This window comes from Lissotriton vulgaris, chromosome 8 (genome assembly GCF_964263255.1).
Source record: "Lissotriton vulgaris chromosome 8, aLisVul1.2, whole genome shotgun sequence".
Classification (NCBI taxonomy): domain Eukaryota; kingdom Metazoa; phylum Chordata; class Amphibia; order Caudata; family Salamandridae; genus Lissotriton; species Lissotriton vulgaris.
The window spans coordinates 426568053-426583667 of record NC_141696.1 but is presented as its reverse complement, the minus strand read 5'-3'; positions in this window follow the sequence as shown (position 1 = coordinate 426583667).

The window sequence follows — 15615 nt, the reverse complement described above, 5'->3', positions numbered from 1 at the left end:
TATGGCAGCCCTGCTGTGAAGTACATATACTGCCTTCTTACTTGCAGAGCAGCCCTGCTAAGAAATGCAACTAGTCCCTATGAAACACCCACAGCCCTGTCTGTGAATGATAGTGTGTAAATTAAATATATCACAGGCCTGCCGAGAAATACTGGTCTTGTTCCATTTCGAATGTATCACCGTGAGTATATACTTGGGCACCTCCAGTTTACAAGCACACCAACCTTGCTGAAAAGTGTGCACTATACCTCCTAGTGACTCAACTAACACACACTCAGAGTGAGCAAACCTGTGCACCTGTGATCTGGAGTGAGCAAGCAAAGCCTTTAGGCCCAAACATGCATAGGTTGAGAGGGAAACGTGGCTTGTTGAGGCCAGGGTCAGACTGGCCTATAGGACTAGATGACAGTGCCAGAAGGACCAGTCTGACAGGTCAGTGTGTAAGCCAATTGTGTGGCTGTGTGTGGGCTGGTGTCGTAAGCATCATTGAATCAGGACTAGGTGGAAGCAGCAGGCAGCACGGTGCAGGCAGGAAGCTGTTATCTCGTTGCATGTGACATGGATGGACCAATCCCACTTCGTGGGCAGAAGGAAAGAAATAGTGAATTTTTTTCGCAGCTGCATTTATCGAATATTTCCACACAGACTGCATGCTGCAAGCACAGGTGCATGTGGTTGCCTGCCATTCCAGACCGAGTCCCAGATAGATTACATGTCTTAAATCGAGTCATTTGCTTTAGAAACGTGGATCATTTATTTTACTGCCCTGTTTATAATTCTGAGCCTCTTTAATGTTGGTGCCTGGGCCTATTTTCTGCCCAAGTCGGACCCTGGTCGAGGCCGTTAACAGCCAAGGGTTCCCAAGCAGCTGAGCTGTTAGGAAATTCTCAAATTGCCAAAAGTTATGAAGAATATGAACGCACTTTTCCGTTTCAAATGTATTCAGTGAGATGGATGCCTTTTATTCAGCTTAAAACCTCAGACGTTTACATTGAATAGCTTGGTGTTAGCGCCCTCGTCTGGTTAGTTAGTGTGCCACACCTATATACCACGTAAATGTCTTATTTGTATGCCAAGGAACAGTGCATTTCCATATGGAATATTTTCTTTGCAAGTGCTTAGTTGCCTTTTTTTTCTCAGTTTCCAAGGGCCCATCTTTCTTTCATACCCTTCCCAATAACACACACTTAGTTCGACGTGCTGTAGGGCCACTATATACACTGCCTCAGGCCTGCGTATCTCACCGCCCAAAAATCTATATTACATTATTAACTCGTCCGTACTCCTCATCACTGTTTTTATTAGGGTGGCTCTAACCCTGTAGCCAGAAAAGTAGTTCCCTTGAAATCTCAAGCAACCCTTTGTGGATACCAAAGGACACCGGGCTTCTTCTTAATTCTTGTACAAGACAGGCGGTGTGCGGAAAGGAGACGACTTGAGGGGGCTGGATGGATGCAGGACTCTTTGTAGAAAGACTTGGATTCAGAGTAATGAAGATTACCAGTATGTAACTGCACCAATAGTGAACTTCGGCCAATAATATACCCACGTCCATCGACCAATCATATTACCCAGAGAATTGGTATTAACTTCTCATAAACAACACAGGGCGGCAACCCTGAACCTCTTTATGTTGATACTAGCACCAAAAACCTTTTCTTTCAACAGCATCATAGAGGTAACCTACGCACACTGATCGATGAGGTTTCAAAACAATCTGTACATTATAAAAAACACAAAAGGGGATGGGAGGAACACTTGCAATTTGTCTAACCACTAGCAATTCCTTGGGGTAGCATCCTAATATATCGTTTTGTTGCTCACCATGCCACTCAGTTTGGCCCCAGCCATATGCAAATCAGTCTTGACCCTGCTCCTCATTCGTCAAAGGAACAGCCCAGACTCACTGTGTCACTGGAGCCAAGCTGTACCCAGCTGATGAGCCATAACTAGTGTGAAACCGGTCCTGGGTTGCTTGTGTTGTGGTTCAAGGAGGACCTGGCTTGGAAGTTCGGGCTGGACAGTTCTGATGAGGAGCAGGTTTAAAACTGATTTGCATATGGCTGGGTCCAAACTGGGGTGGCATGGTGAGCAGAAGAATCAGGGGTTGGATTGTTACCCCCAAGCAATTGCCTTATAAAAGACTTATTGTAAGCCACCTCCCATCACCTTTTGTGTGTTTCATGTACCGTCCTAAGTGCATAAGTATGCCCAGACATGGGTCCCATGCTCACTGTGTCACTGGAGCCAAGCTGTACCCGGCTGATGACCCCATAACCAAGGTAAAACTGGTCCTCGATGGCTTGTGCTCCAATTCAGAGAGGACCTGGCTTGGAAGTTTGGGCTGGACTGTTCCGATGAGGAGCAGGGTCAAGACTAATTTGCATTAGGCTGGGTCCAAACTGAGGTGGCATGGTGAGCAGAAGAATCATGGGTTGGAGTGCCACCCTAAGCAATTGCCAGTTGTCAGACTTAATGCAAGCCACCTCCTATCGCCTTTTATGTCAATTTATAAAGATGCACCCTGTAGAGGCACTGAGAAGGGAAACCAGTTTTTAGCACACTAATAAATATTGATTTAAATTGTGATGAAGTTAAAGATGGTGCCACGCGTGCCAAAACAGGGACCTTTGAGCAACACCAGTCGACAAGTGCCGCAGGGCATCATCAGTGATACTATTCTCAATTTTGTACCGCTTTTGGCTGCCATAAGTGTGGCAGGGTATGCTCAGACGTGAGTCCCTTGCTCACTTTGCCACTGGATTCAAGCAATCCGGGCTGAAGACGGCTGGAATTCCAGAAACCGGACCTCGGAAGCTTGTTTCCGGTCCAGGGAAGACATGGCTTGGCAGTTCGGGCTGGACTGTTCCCATGAGGCACAGGGTCAGACTGATTTGCATATAGCCGTGTCTGAACTGGGATGGCAGAGTGGGCTAAAGAACGGTGATGGATTAAACCCAGATCTTTTGACTGGGTGTGAGTGTTTGATTGATTCAGATGCTCCGTCCATCACCACCCCCTTTTGTACCACTATTCTCAATATAGCATCAAGAGTTCTTTCTCCTATCATTACATATATCGAAGGGACTCCTCTGCAGTGCAAACGCAATCAGTACCTTGGTGTTGTCTAATACATGAATGCACCACCACACCAGCCCACTAGGGCCTTCAGAGTTTTGGGCCCTCAGTGTTGGAATAGTCACTCTTGACTCTTATTAGTTCCAGAGAGGATTTAGCCTCCACCTCTTTTCTTCCTTGCTGCTTTCCCTTTCTGGACGTGTAATGTCAAGATGCCTCTAGGCACACGAGTGCTGTGCAAATAAATACACTAAATCTCCACCAAATGAAACAGTGCCAGTCTCAGGTAAACCTGAATTGAATTGTATTCTGGGGACACTTACATGGCGCGCCATACTCTTGACTAGGAGCCGAAACACATTAGCAACCTGAACCCTCTTAAAAGTACACATTGGTAAAACATTAAAAAAACCACATACAGCACAGGATGCCCCAGCAGCTTCCCACCCTGGCTCCTGCAGGGTAAAGTTGTAGTAAGTTCTGAGTCAAAACCATAGGCCCATCACATAATACCAGTGCAGCACTCCTCAATCTGCAGGAAAAACTTTCAAAAATGTCTCAGATAATAGTATGTGAGGGGCCAGTACTCTTCCCAGCCCTAGCTTGGGACAGAGCACCAAAAACAACCCTAGCAAAAACAAATAAACCCTTCCCTACATAGTACCATGTGTCTGAGGGTATCAAGCAAGTCTGATCTTCTCCAGTGGAGTGAGGGAGTAACCCTGCTAAAATGTTTATTAGAAGAGTCGTTCCAGATGCTGACTAGGACACTCTCGTCTTTCAAATAAACTCATAAAAATACAGAATTTACATTCAGTTCTGTAGGGAAACTGATAAAACGATGCAATGCTTCGGGGTCAGCTAGAACACCAAAGGGCGATATTGCCCAAAGTTATGCGCTGTGTTTACCAAGTGACCTTTTCAGAGAGAAAAACTAGCATGTGTGTCTCACCCTTCCCACTGCATTGTGTGCATATGAAGTAAGTGTGCAGGAGTCAGACAGACCTGTCGGAGAATCTCTTACATCTGCAGGTGATTTGTAGAGCCACACTCTAAAACCCAGTAACAGTGCACACAAACATAATAGTATTTTTCAAGTATTATAATTTAAAATACGCTATTCTTTAAAAAAAAAAAAATATATATATATATATATATATATATATATATATATATATATATTTTTGTATTTATTGTAAAAAATATATGCTATTCTTGCATATATCGTGTAACCAAAAAATATCGCCATAATTATAAACATCTGTACATCTAAAACAATGAAATAAGGGTGAAAGCTAAGTATTCCCCAAATATTGTTTATCACATATCCCTTTGCTATCAGTTTTTCTGTGTCGTTATCACATTTAGTTGGCTTGTCGTGAGGTCCATTAGTGCACCTACTATGGTTATCCCTAATTTTTAGCACTGTAGAAATTAGGATGTCTCTGCTTTGCACTGTCGTACATTGCACATTTTCTTTTGTGCCATTATTTTGGAAACACGCTGCAATGTTGATTGTTAATCTTTGCTTCCAGGGATTCAGTCTGGTTACGCAACAACATTAAGTCTTATTTTTGTTCAGTCAACAATAGCTCCCAGGCTTTTTTTTAGACACAAACACGTTAGCACATCTTTGTAGCTTTCCACTGTACAATGTTTATTTTATAATCCAGAGCCCGTAGTATTTACCTCAGAGAGGAGAATTCCAGCAGAGCTCACCGGGCCTGGAACAGATGCCCTCTGGGGCATGCAGCCTGTGTAAACGGAGTTTACCCCCCTCCCCCCTGATGCTGACCACTTGACTGCAAACACTAGGTATGGGGTTCGTTGCTGCCAGAGATCACTACTAATATAGCCTTATAGCCTGCCATAGCGGGCTGTATCGGCTATTAAAGGCCCGCTGCAGCGTTAAAGGCTCGAGCCGAAGGCGAGGGACTTTAACAACGCAGCGGGACTTTAACAGTCGGTATAGCCCGCTACGAAGGGCTATAAGGCTATTAGAACATTCTGCCATTAGAGGGTAGAATGCTCTAACAAATTAAACAAAGGCTTTGGGGAGCGCGAGGGGATTGAAATTCCCTCAGGCTCCCTGAAGTCTTTGTTTACAGCCAGAGCTGTGAACAAAGAAGCATTGGAATGTTGGAGCTACGGGATTATACCAGCCATTATAAGCCCCAAGCTACTCCATTGTTTTCAAAGGAGCTTCCAACATTCCAATGTTCTAATAATATTAATAGTCTGCGTATTCATTGGAAGGATAGGCTTTGTCAACTAGATTTACATCATGGTGGCATTATTTGTAGTGTACAGTTTCATAATAATGATAATTGTGTTGCTTTCTAAAATCAGTATTATAATCGCAGGAAGCTGGTTCATGCAAGACAACGTTAGTCCCAATATATATATTGTGAACTTTATTCGTGTCTTGTTTACTGTTTTGCTATGGACACGTGAGAATGAGTCAGCGAACGAAAGGGGATGGTCTGTTTTTCCACGGTTTCCTGAGGGGACTAGAGTGTTGTGCTTTTGGGTAGCCACAATTACCTGTTGCTCAGACTGTGAGTCTAGGAGCACATGTAAGGCGCTGTGAGCTAGCCAGAAATTTGTGCACCAGATAATGACTCAATCCCTGCATTCTGATTTTCTGATGTCCAAGGCACAGTTCTGCAAAAGCGGAATCCCCGCGACAAGCTCACAGCTTGAAGTACTGGTTTATCATAATATTTGCCAATTCAAGTAATGTCACCCCACGTACTTGTATACCAGTAGGCCTCAAATAGGATGTCCGCTATGTAGCACCTCTCCCCAGCACCCATCAGTCTGCTTGCCTTGCCCCAGTGGCTAGGACCTTTTACCCCATTCTTCTGCATTATGGTTTATGGAGCAAGTGGCGGACATTTTGAACTCATCTACTTTTGTTACAGCAGACAAAAGAAAAGGCTTCTATTAGTCTGTTAGGAAGCATACAGAAACTAAGATGTGGTCTCTTTTTTTTTTTTTATAACTCTTTTTATTGAAACGAAGAAAGACATTACAAAAAGGAAAAGTAAATCTCAGGTGCGCACATTACATTTCCAACACATGAGGCATTGTGGCAAAGTACAGAATCAAATACACCAACATTTAGTGCAGGGAACTTGTGGAGTCCTGTGCCTCTGGTACCAGTATCGGCGTAGGTGGTTCACAACTCTCCCCTCTAGAACAATTCCATGTGCCCCAAATCTTACCCCACTTCTTTGGGCAGCCCCTAGCCACATAAACAGCTCTTTCTCTAACCATGCACCAGTCGAGGTCTTCCGCCCATTTGATGACTCAGGGCTGCTGACTGGCACCCCAGAGCTGAGCTATGTTTCGTTTAGCCACCATATACGCCAACGTCACCCACTGTTTCTGGTACGCATTTAAATCTGTAGCCTCCCACACAGTCAACAAACACCTCCGGGCCTCCGGTCGTAGCTCCACCCCCAAGGCTCCCCCCAGCTCTTCATGGATCTTTGTCCAATACAACTGTATCTCAACACAATGCCAGAGAGAATGCATTAGAGTGCCGATTTCCCCGCTCTTTCTCCTGCACTCTCCGCTTTCAGCTCGTCCTATTCGTACCAAACGGGGTCCAGTTATATAGGATCTATGAAGTATTTTCAGTTGCACCAGTCGAAGCCGCATCTGGATGGCAACCACCTTTGAGGAGGAGACCGCCTCCACCAAATCCTCCTCATCTAGTTCTAACCCATCTGCACTCCATTGAACTCTAAGCCGCACCAATGGGTTCTCCATGTTATTGATCAGTTTCCTGTATATCAGGGAAATGTTTTTTGGGGGAATAAATCCATCCAGTACTCGGTCCTCCAGGGGCGATGTCTCCGGGAGCACCGTACCTTTAGGGATATGAGTGGCAAGGGCATGTCTCACTTGTCAATATCGATAATATTCTTTATCGTGCAAACTATATTGCTGTTTGAGGGACTTGAAGGTGTGCACTGTGTTTTTCCCCATACATCTTTTATTTGGGCAATTCCGATAAGATCCCACCTGTCGAACCCCTTCGATTTCCACAGACTACCCAGCTTCTCAGAGTTTAGCAGGGGAATGGCTAGTGTCAATTTGTCTTCCCACCCCAGACCTTTATTAGCTGCGTGACACACCTGGATTGCGTGTGCGGTCGGGCCAGTCAATGGAAACCTCCCGGGCCTGGAATATAGGGCTCTTTCTATCACCCCCCCCCCCCCCGGCCCCCCCCAGGGCCTGACCCGGTCCATAGCATAGCCTGGATCTCCAGGGAGTCCATAAACAATGTGGTTCACCCCGGCCAGTTGTGAGGCCCAATAGTACTTTTGCAGATCTGGAATCCCGATCCGGCCGTCATATCATGCAAGTGTCAATTTACCAAACGCTATTCGGGCCCTACCGTCCCACAGGAGCTGTCTCTGAAGAGTCTCTATTTCCCGGAAATATGCCGCCGGGACCGGGTCCATTGAATTCTGCAAGACATACAAAAACCGAGGCAAAGCCATCATCTTGAAGAGCATAGCTCCCCCAAGCAAGGAGAGCGGAAGGGCTTTCCAGCGTTCCACATCTTTCTTACACCTATTCAATGGGGAAGCTAGCTTATTAGCATATCGTAACTGTGGATTGAGCGTGATAAATATACCCAAGTATTTGAATCGGACGGTCTCAATATGAATAGGGCACGTCTGCGGAACTACCGGAGGGCTGCCCACCAGAACAAATAGCACCGACTTCGTCCAGTTTATGGCCAATCCGGAGTACCTACCGAAAATAGCAAGCATGTCCAGAAAATTACTAAAGGAGTCTCTAGGATTAGTGAGATACAATAAGACATTGTCCGCATAAAGCGAGATCTTGTTTTCCCAGTCAGGCGACCATCGTAAGTCCTGAATCGATCTGTGCCATCTAACCTAGGCTGCCAGGGGCTCCATCGCCAGTGCAAAGAGCAGAGGAGACAACGGATATCCCTGTCTTGTGCATCTACCCAAAGAGAAGTCAGCAGACTTGCAATTATTAACCACTACTCTAGCTAGGGGCTTAGCATACAGCAAGCGAACCCAATCAATGAACTCTTTACCAAAGCCCAACTTTGCCAAAACCACAAACAAATATTGCCACTCCACTCTATCGAAGGCCATTGTGGCGTCCAAAGATACCAACACTACCGGCTCATGAATCTTCAAGGCGCCGCTGAGGCTGCCATGCAGTCAACGCAAGTTCAGCGCTGTGTTGCGACGAGGCATGAAACCGGATTGATCCGGGTGAATAAGTGACGCGATCACCTTGACCAGCCTAATGGACAGGATTTTCGCCAGGATTTTGGGTTCTACGTTAAGAAGTTATAAGGGACTATAAGATGAGCATTGAGTCTTAGATTTACCAGTCTTATGTATGACCACAATTTTGGCCACTCGTTGATCATACGGGAGCTCACCCTTCTCCTTGCTTTCCAAAAACATGGCTCTGACGTGTGGGGCAAGTCTACCAGCGTTCAGTTTATACAACTCTATCAGTATCCCATTCGGGCCTGTCGCTTTGCCGGACTTTATCTGCCTGATCGCTTGCGCAACTTCGTCGTCAGAAAACGCGGCATTACGATATCCCTGATCATCTCGCTGTTGTCGGCCTCTGTAAATCCATTACCGGTCGTGTAGACTTTCCTATAGTATTCCGAAAACCCATCCACTACCACCTGAGGATCCGTGATCTTACATGACTCCGGCCCTTCCAATTCAGGTACCAGTCTGGATGCCCTCTCTCCATGTTCAAGCCATGCAATCAGCTTACCGGCTTTATCGTGGAGCTCGTAAATACGGCTCTGGACGGCATTATTATGGGCCACCGCTCTATCCCTCACGAGATCTTTATATTCCTCCTGTCGGAGTTTTAGCAAATGGAGCCCCTCAGGAGTGGGCAACTTGGCCACCCTTCCCTCCAAAAGAATGACGTCTATCTCTTTCTGGGCCACTTCCGCTTGTCTTTTCTTCTTCTTGCCTGACACTAGGGACAAGACCTCGCCTCTCTCCACCGTTTTGTATGCTTCCCAGAGGGATTGCGCAGACATTTACCAGGAAATAACGGTTCGACATCTGCAGCACCTCTTTCTTAATGGCTGGGTCTTTCAACTGCCAAACGCTAATGGGAACGATCCTCTCCACTTCTGGAAGGTCTAGGGCCAGCCGCACTCATAGCGGAGAGTGGTCAGAAATGCCCCTCCCAAGAAACTTCACCTCTTGGATCATAGTCGCGAGCGCCGCAGGTAACAAAACATAATCTATCCTAGATAAACTACCATGAGCTGCAGATATGTGGGTGTAGTGTGTCAATGTTGGGTTGCGCAATCGCCAACTATCAACCAGCCCCAGCATGTCTAGAAACTCTGGGAGCCGCCTCTGTGTTGGTCTAAGCGCACGCGGGGGGCATCGGTCCTTCTCTCCATCCAAAACCGCATTAAAGTTGCCACCCAAGATAAGTCCCCCGAGGGGCAACGTGAGGAAAACCTCCGCCAAGTCTCGGAAGGTCTCAGCCCGGCGGCACGTAGATAGACAAAAAGGTGACCGTTCTACCCCCCACCAGCCCGAGACTCCTGCATATCTGCCCCTTTGAACCACCGAGGTGGCCTGCACCGACAGAGAGAAGGAATTTTTGATCAGTACACCGAGTCCCCGGGAGCCGGTGGTAAACCCAGCATGCACCGCCAACTTATGCTCCCCTTTATGGAGGGCCATGCATCTATTCCCAACTAAGTGTGTCTCTTGCAGCAATACCACCTCCGGGGAGTGGCATCTGATTAGTTGACTGACCATCCCCCTCTTGATCTTGTCACCCAAGCCATTCACATTCCAGCTCAGAACTCTAATCCCTGAGTCTTGACTACTCTGCCCCATTCAACTCATGTGTAAAACGTCTCGCAACAATGATGACACCTGAAGCAAGAGGGAAGGGAAAAACAAAAACAAAAAAACAACGACCGTACCCATTGCACAACAACAAACACAACCATACTCCCCTTTCCCCACCCCCCACTCTGCACCCCTGCTCACGGCCTTCGCCAACCCCCAACTCGTAGTGTGCATGTCACCCCATAATCTAACTAACCGACTATCTAAAGGTAGATCTAAGGAGGAGTTCGGCACTCCACATCCCTGCCTCCCCCCTAGGATAATGTCGCACCTTGTTTTAACTCAACATCTCAGGAAGCAGACCTGTGGAAACATCTCATACTTGACCCCCCCACCCAACAATGTCCCTCTCTACAGACGATAGAATTACTCATCATTCCTGTTCTTGCTAGCCTTCTGCATCATCGTCGTCGCTCCGTCTGAGGCTCACCCGGGGAGAGAAGACTCTCTACCTAGTCTGAGGGAGTTTCCGGATTGTCAAAGACCTTCCCCTCAGCCTCAACACGCAACTTAGCAGGATACATCATGGAGTATTTGAGTCCTTTGCACGAAGCCGCTTCTTGACTCCAAGGAAACTTTGCCACTGCCTCTGAACCGCCTGCGGAAAGTCTGGAAAAAAGTTGAAGGTGGAATTTTCGTACTTCAGAGGGCCCCCAGATCTGGAGGCTTGCAGGATAGCGTCTCTATCTCTAAAGTTGAGCACTCGGATCATCAGTTGAGGCGGCGCCCCCGGTCGCGGCCTTCCTCCCAGGGTTCTATGTGCCCGCTCCACCGTGAAGAAGTTCCCCAGTCCTTCCGGTTGCAAATGATTGAGTATGATATCTTCCACAAAAAGGTCAGGGGCCAGACCCTCTGCTTTCTCTGGGACACCAATGATGTGCACGTTGTTTCTCCGGGCCCTTCCTTCGTATTCGTCCAGCTTACGACTTGCCATATCGCTGGAGGCCTGAAGGTTCTGGACCTCCCGCTGCAGCTCCGCCACATCGTCCGTCAAACTCGCCGTTTTGATATCCAGCGTAAGTATGGGCGGAAAATCCGTTACGCTCGCGGATTTTGCGGATTTTCGGTAAATTCGCAATCCGCGAGATTTGCAAATTTCCCGCAAAATCCGCAAATTCGCACGCAGCAGATTTTTTTTTTCTTGGTGATACAATTTTGCAGCGCGCGGCGTTGGTGATACAATTTTGCGGCGCGCGGCGTTTATCATCGTTTGCCGAGTTGTTTTTCTCGATATTTTGCGAGTGCCATTTTGGATCTTGCTGCGGGATCCCGCGGGAATTTGGCGAGCGCGATTACGTCATCGCGGCTTGCCAACTTGCACAGCGAGAGTTTGTCAACGCGAGTACGGCGAGATCACGTCTTGCGGTACTTCGCAATTGCGAGATTTGAGATGCGGCGAGCAGCAACAATCTCGCACAAGCGAAAATATAAAATTTTCAATTCTGCACAAGAAATCCACCAGCAAGCAGCATAAACCTTCTTGAAATGATGATTTTTATCTGAATAACTCCTTAGGTTGACATTTGCCTGCACTTTTTTAGCGAGGAGTCCATTTTGGGGAGGGGGGTTGGAGGAAGGAAGTGCCCCACAGTCTTCAACTTCCTTTTCCTGTCCAGCAGGCTCCTCCCAGTGCTTTGTCCATCTCTTGGTCACTTTTCATTTGGATCTGGAGCTGGAAGGATTACTTTTTGTGGATGCTGCTGGATATTTGGATTTGAGGCCTTTTTGACTTTCTTTGGATCACTGTTGGATTAGAAATTTTACAAGTAAGTTTGTTTGGGGCATTACAGTTGCTGCAACTACAATTTTGGATTTTTCGATTTTTGGGCTGTTTTAGGGCCTTTTGCCCAGGGGTACTCAGTGGTGGGTGGACTGAGTCTTTCTGTGGGGTGCCTTGAACTTAAACATCATGGAGGGCATGGATGGAATGGGATTGTGCTGATTTTTCAGTCATTTTCGTTTTTTGTGGCTGTACTTGTGGCCTTTTCACCAGGGGTATTTGAGTCTAGCATGGGCATCGTCTTTCTGTGGGGTGTCTTGAACTTAAACATCATGGAGGGCATGGATGGAATGGGATTGTGCTGATTTTTCAGTGATTTTCGTTTTTTGGGGCTGTACTTGTGGCCTTTTCACCAGGGGTATTGAGTCTTGCATGGGCCTAGTCTTTCTGTGGGGTGTCTTGAACTTAAACATCATGGAGGGCATGGATGGAATGGGATTGTGCTGATTTTTCAGTGATTTTCGATTTTTGGGGGTGTTCATGGGGAGGGACAGGCCATGTGGCTGGGGGCCATTTTGAGTGTTGCTACAGGGCCTGGCCATGTGCAGGGAGGCAAGTGGCCATTTTGAATGTAGGCATTGTTGTTAGGCCTGCAACCATTTTGCCTACTTTTCAACCTTTATGCCCAGGGGTAGTGAGTCTTGCATGGGCCTAGTCTTTCTGTGGGTTGTCTTGAATTTAAACATCATGGAGGGCATGGATGGAATGGGATTGTGCTGATTTTTCAGTGATTTTCGTTTTTGGGGGCTGTACTTGTGGCCTTTTCACTAGGGGTATTTGAGTCTAGCATGGGCCTAGTCTTTCTGTGGGGTGTCTTGAACTTAAACATCATGGAGGGCATGGATGGAATGGGATTGTGCTGATTTTTCTGGGGGTTTTTTCGATTTTTTTGGGGTGTATAACTGAACTGATGTTCCTCTGTCTTCCATTGTTTTTAGGTGCACAAGACTCAAGAGAACCACCAGTGCCAGGAAGAAGTCCTGCAGCGGTGTGTGTGTGCAGCATAACGTCACACGACGTCGCGTCTGGCCTCAGACAACTCTACAATTCGTGCAACTGCGGCCTGCTGTCTGACCTGCTCTGAAGAAGATGGCCCCAAAAAAAGGTCTCTGTAGCTCCTCTAGCAAGAAAGTTGCTAGTAAGGAGCAGAAGAAGCAAGTTACCAAGGAGGCTGGTGTGCCAACCGCCACGTTTTTTGGGAGCAAAAAAAAAAGTACACCTGCAGCAGCAGGATCTGCTGGGGACCGAGCTGGGAGCAGCACCCCCGCTCCATTGAATTCAGTGCCTCCACCACCACGCCGACTTAAGTCAAAGCCCTTGAGTGCTTCAGAGGCAGTCAGTGTACTTCTCCAATCACCATCGACCAGTGATGTTGGCTCATCGCAAGAAAGTAGCAGCAATGTCCCTGAATCAACACAGGTTGTTGTAACTCATCTGACAAGTGTTGAACAACCACAGCCGCAACAACATGTGCAAGTAGTACAAGCCCAAGTACATGTGGAAGGAGAGGCAGCGCAAGGAGATGCGCAAGCAGAGGTGCATGGAGGGTCACAAGTGCCCACAATAGTTGTTCCTCCCGAAGTAGGGGCACATCAGGAAATTGATAATCAGACCGAGGTATCATTTGAGGAAGCCACTCCTCCTGATGATCATTCATTGTCTTCCACATCCCTAGCAAGGAAAAGATCAAGGGGGGTGTCTACATCTTCTTCAAGCTCACCCCCTACTGATGATCTGGATGACGAATGGGTACCACCACTGCAGCCTGAGAGTGAGGCACACCATGATCTGACAAAGATACCTAAGCGTAAAAGGAAGGTCGTCGTAAAACTCATAGCTATGGAGTGTGATGAGGCTCAACAAGAAGTGACGCATACTGCTGCTGATGAAGCCCTTCACGACGACGATCCAGTCATCATAATGGTCACTGCAGCCCCAGCGGGCATGCAGCAAAGAGACATTTTGACCCTATCCCGAGAAGCTGCTGAGCGTGATGATGATGTCGACGAGGAGTCAATGGAAACACAACAATCATTGGATTTGGAGTTAACTAGTACACCAACACCTACCGCTTCCATATTTCTTCCTCGCAAGAAGGGACTTCCATCCACCTCGACCACAATTAGTGGTGGTGAAAGTACAAAACGTACTGAAGTTCGGCAATCCACATCCTCCACTTCATCTGGCATTAGCAGCAGGACCACCACCACCAGTATCGCCGCCTCCTCTGGCCCCAAAGACATTTCAAGTCTCCAGTTTGGGACTTCTTTAGTGTTTGCCCAAGAATGGAAAACGTAGCCATTTGTAGCATGTGTAAGGTTCGAGTTAGTCGTGGTAAGTTTGGTACCAACTATGGTACCGGAGGCCAGAGAGGTCATCTTAGGAGAGCGCACCCTGTCCAATGGTTTGCGCACCTAGAGGCGGTCAAGCCCGAATTGCACGTAATGAAAATGTTGATTTTTCATCTGATGATGACGACCAGTACCCCTGTCTGCAGCACACCCCATGTGAGCCACACTAAGAGTGTGGGAGAGAGTGAGACATCAAGGCGGAAAAGTTCATCAGCGAGCGTAACTGGGTCGAAGATATCATCATCATCCTGTAAATCCTTGGTCCAGGGCAACATTAAAAAGATGTTGTTTACAGAAGCGCAATATGAACGCAACCACCCACTGACGCGTCTGTATAACACTAAGCAGGCTAAAATGCTAGCTCTGGACCTTCTCCCTTTTTCTTTTGTAGAAGGGGTTGGTTTTCTAGAATTAGTGGCAGCGCTCTGCCCTAAATGGAAGGTTCCTAGCCGGTTCTATTTTGCCCGAGTTGCGGTTCCAGCACTACATGAAGATGTTCTGGAGGTGATTGGGGCAGCTTTGCAGAAGAGTGCTGTTCACACTATACATCTGACAACAGACATGTGGACCAGTGGCGTTGGCGCTGGTTACATGTGCATCACTGCACACTGGGTCTCTTTTTCAGGGGCTAAAGCAAAGCTAAACACAGGTGTTGACCCGGACATTGTTTTTAAAGCTGCTCGGAAACATGCAACACTAGCCATGTTTGGTTTGGAGAAACGTCACACAGCAGAAAACATTTTGGATGTCTTTAACACAAAGGTCCTTAACTGGCTGTCCCCAAAAAAACGCCAGGTTGGTTATGTTTCCACGGACAATGGCGCCAATATAGTTAAGGCCATGAAGCTGGGTCACTATTTCAGAGTGCTGTGTTTGGCGCACTGTATAAACCTGGTTGTCCAAAAATTCTTGGGTAATAAAGGCAGTGCAGCGTACAGAGTATTGGACACCTGCTGAAAAATGTGCAACCATTTCAGCCATTCTTTTAAGGCCGGAAGCAGCTGAGGAGCCTGCTATATCAACGTCAAATGCCAGTGAAAGCACTCATCCAGGAGGTGGTAACACGTTGAAACTCAACCTTCTACATGCTTGAGCGTCTGTACGAGCAGTATACGGTACTCAATCAATATTTCTTTACAGAGGGTACAGCTCAGGAGGACCTGAGGATGGGTGCGGCGCAATGGAACATAGTTCAAAGCCTGACACGCATGCTTCGTCCTTTTGAGTTCTTCACGCGTGCAGTCAGCAAGGAGGACTGTAATTTGGGAAAAGCTATCCCATTGTTGTACATGCTGGAGCACCAACTGAAGGAGGTGTGTTCTGTGTTTGAAAAAGATGTAAAAAACCAAGACTCTTTTGTTCTGGCTGAGAAATTATTAGAGCTCCTACAAGGTGATGAACGTCTTAAAATGATCCACTCAGAACAGCATTACATTTGTGCTACTATTCTGGATCCACGCTACAAAAAGGCGCTGGCAGGCCAAGCATTCTTTCC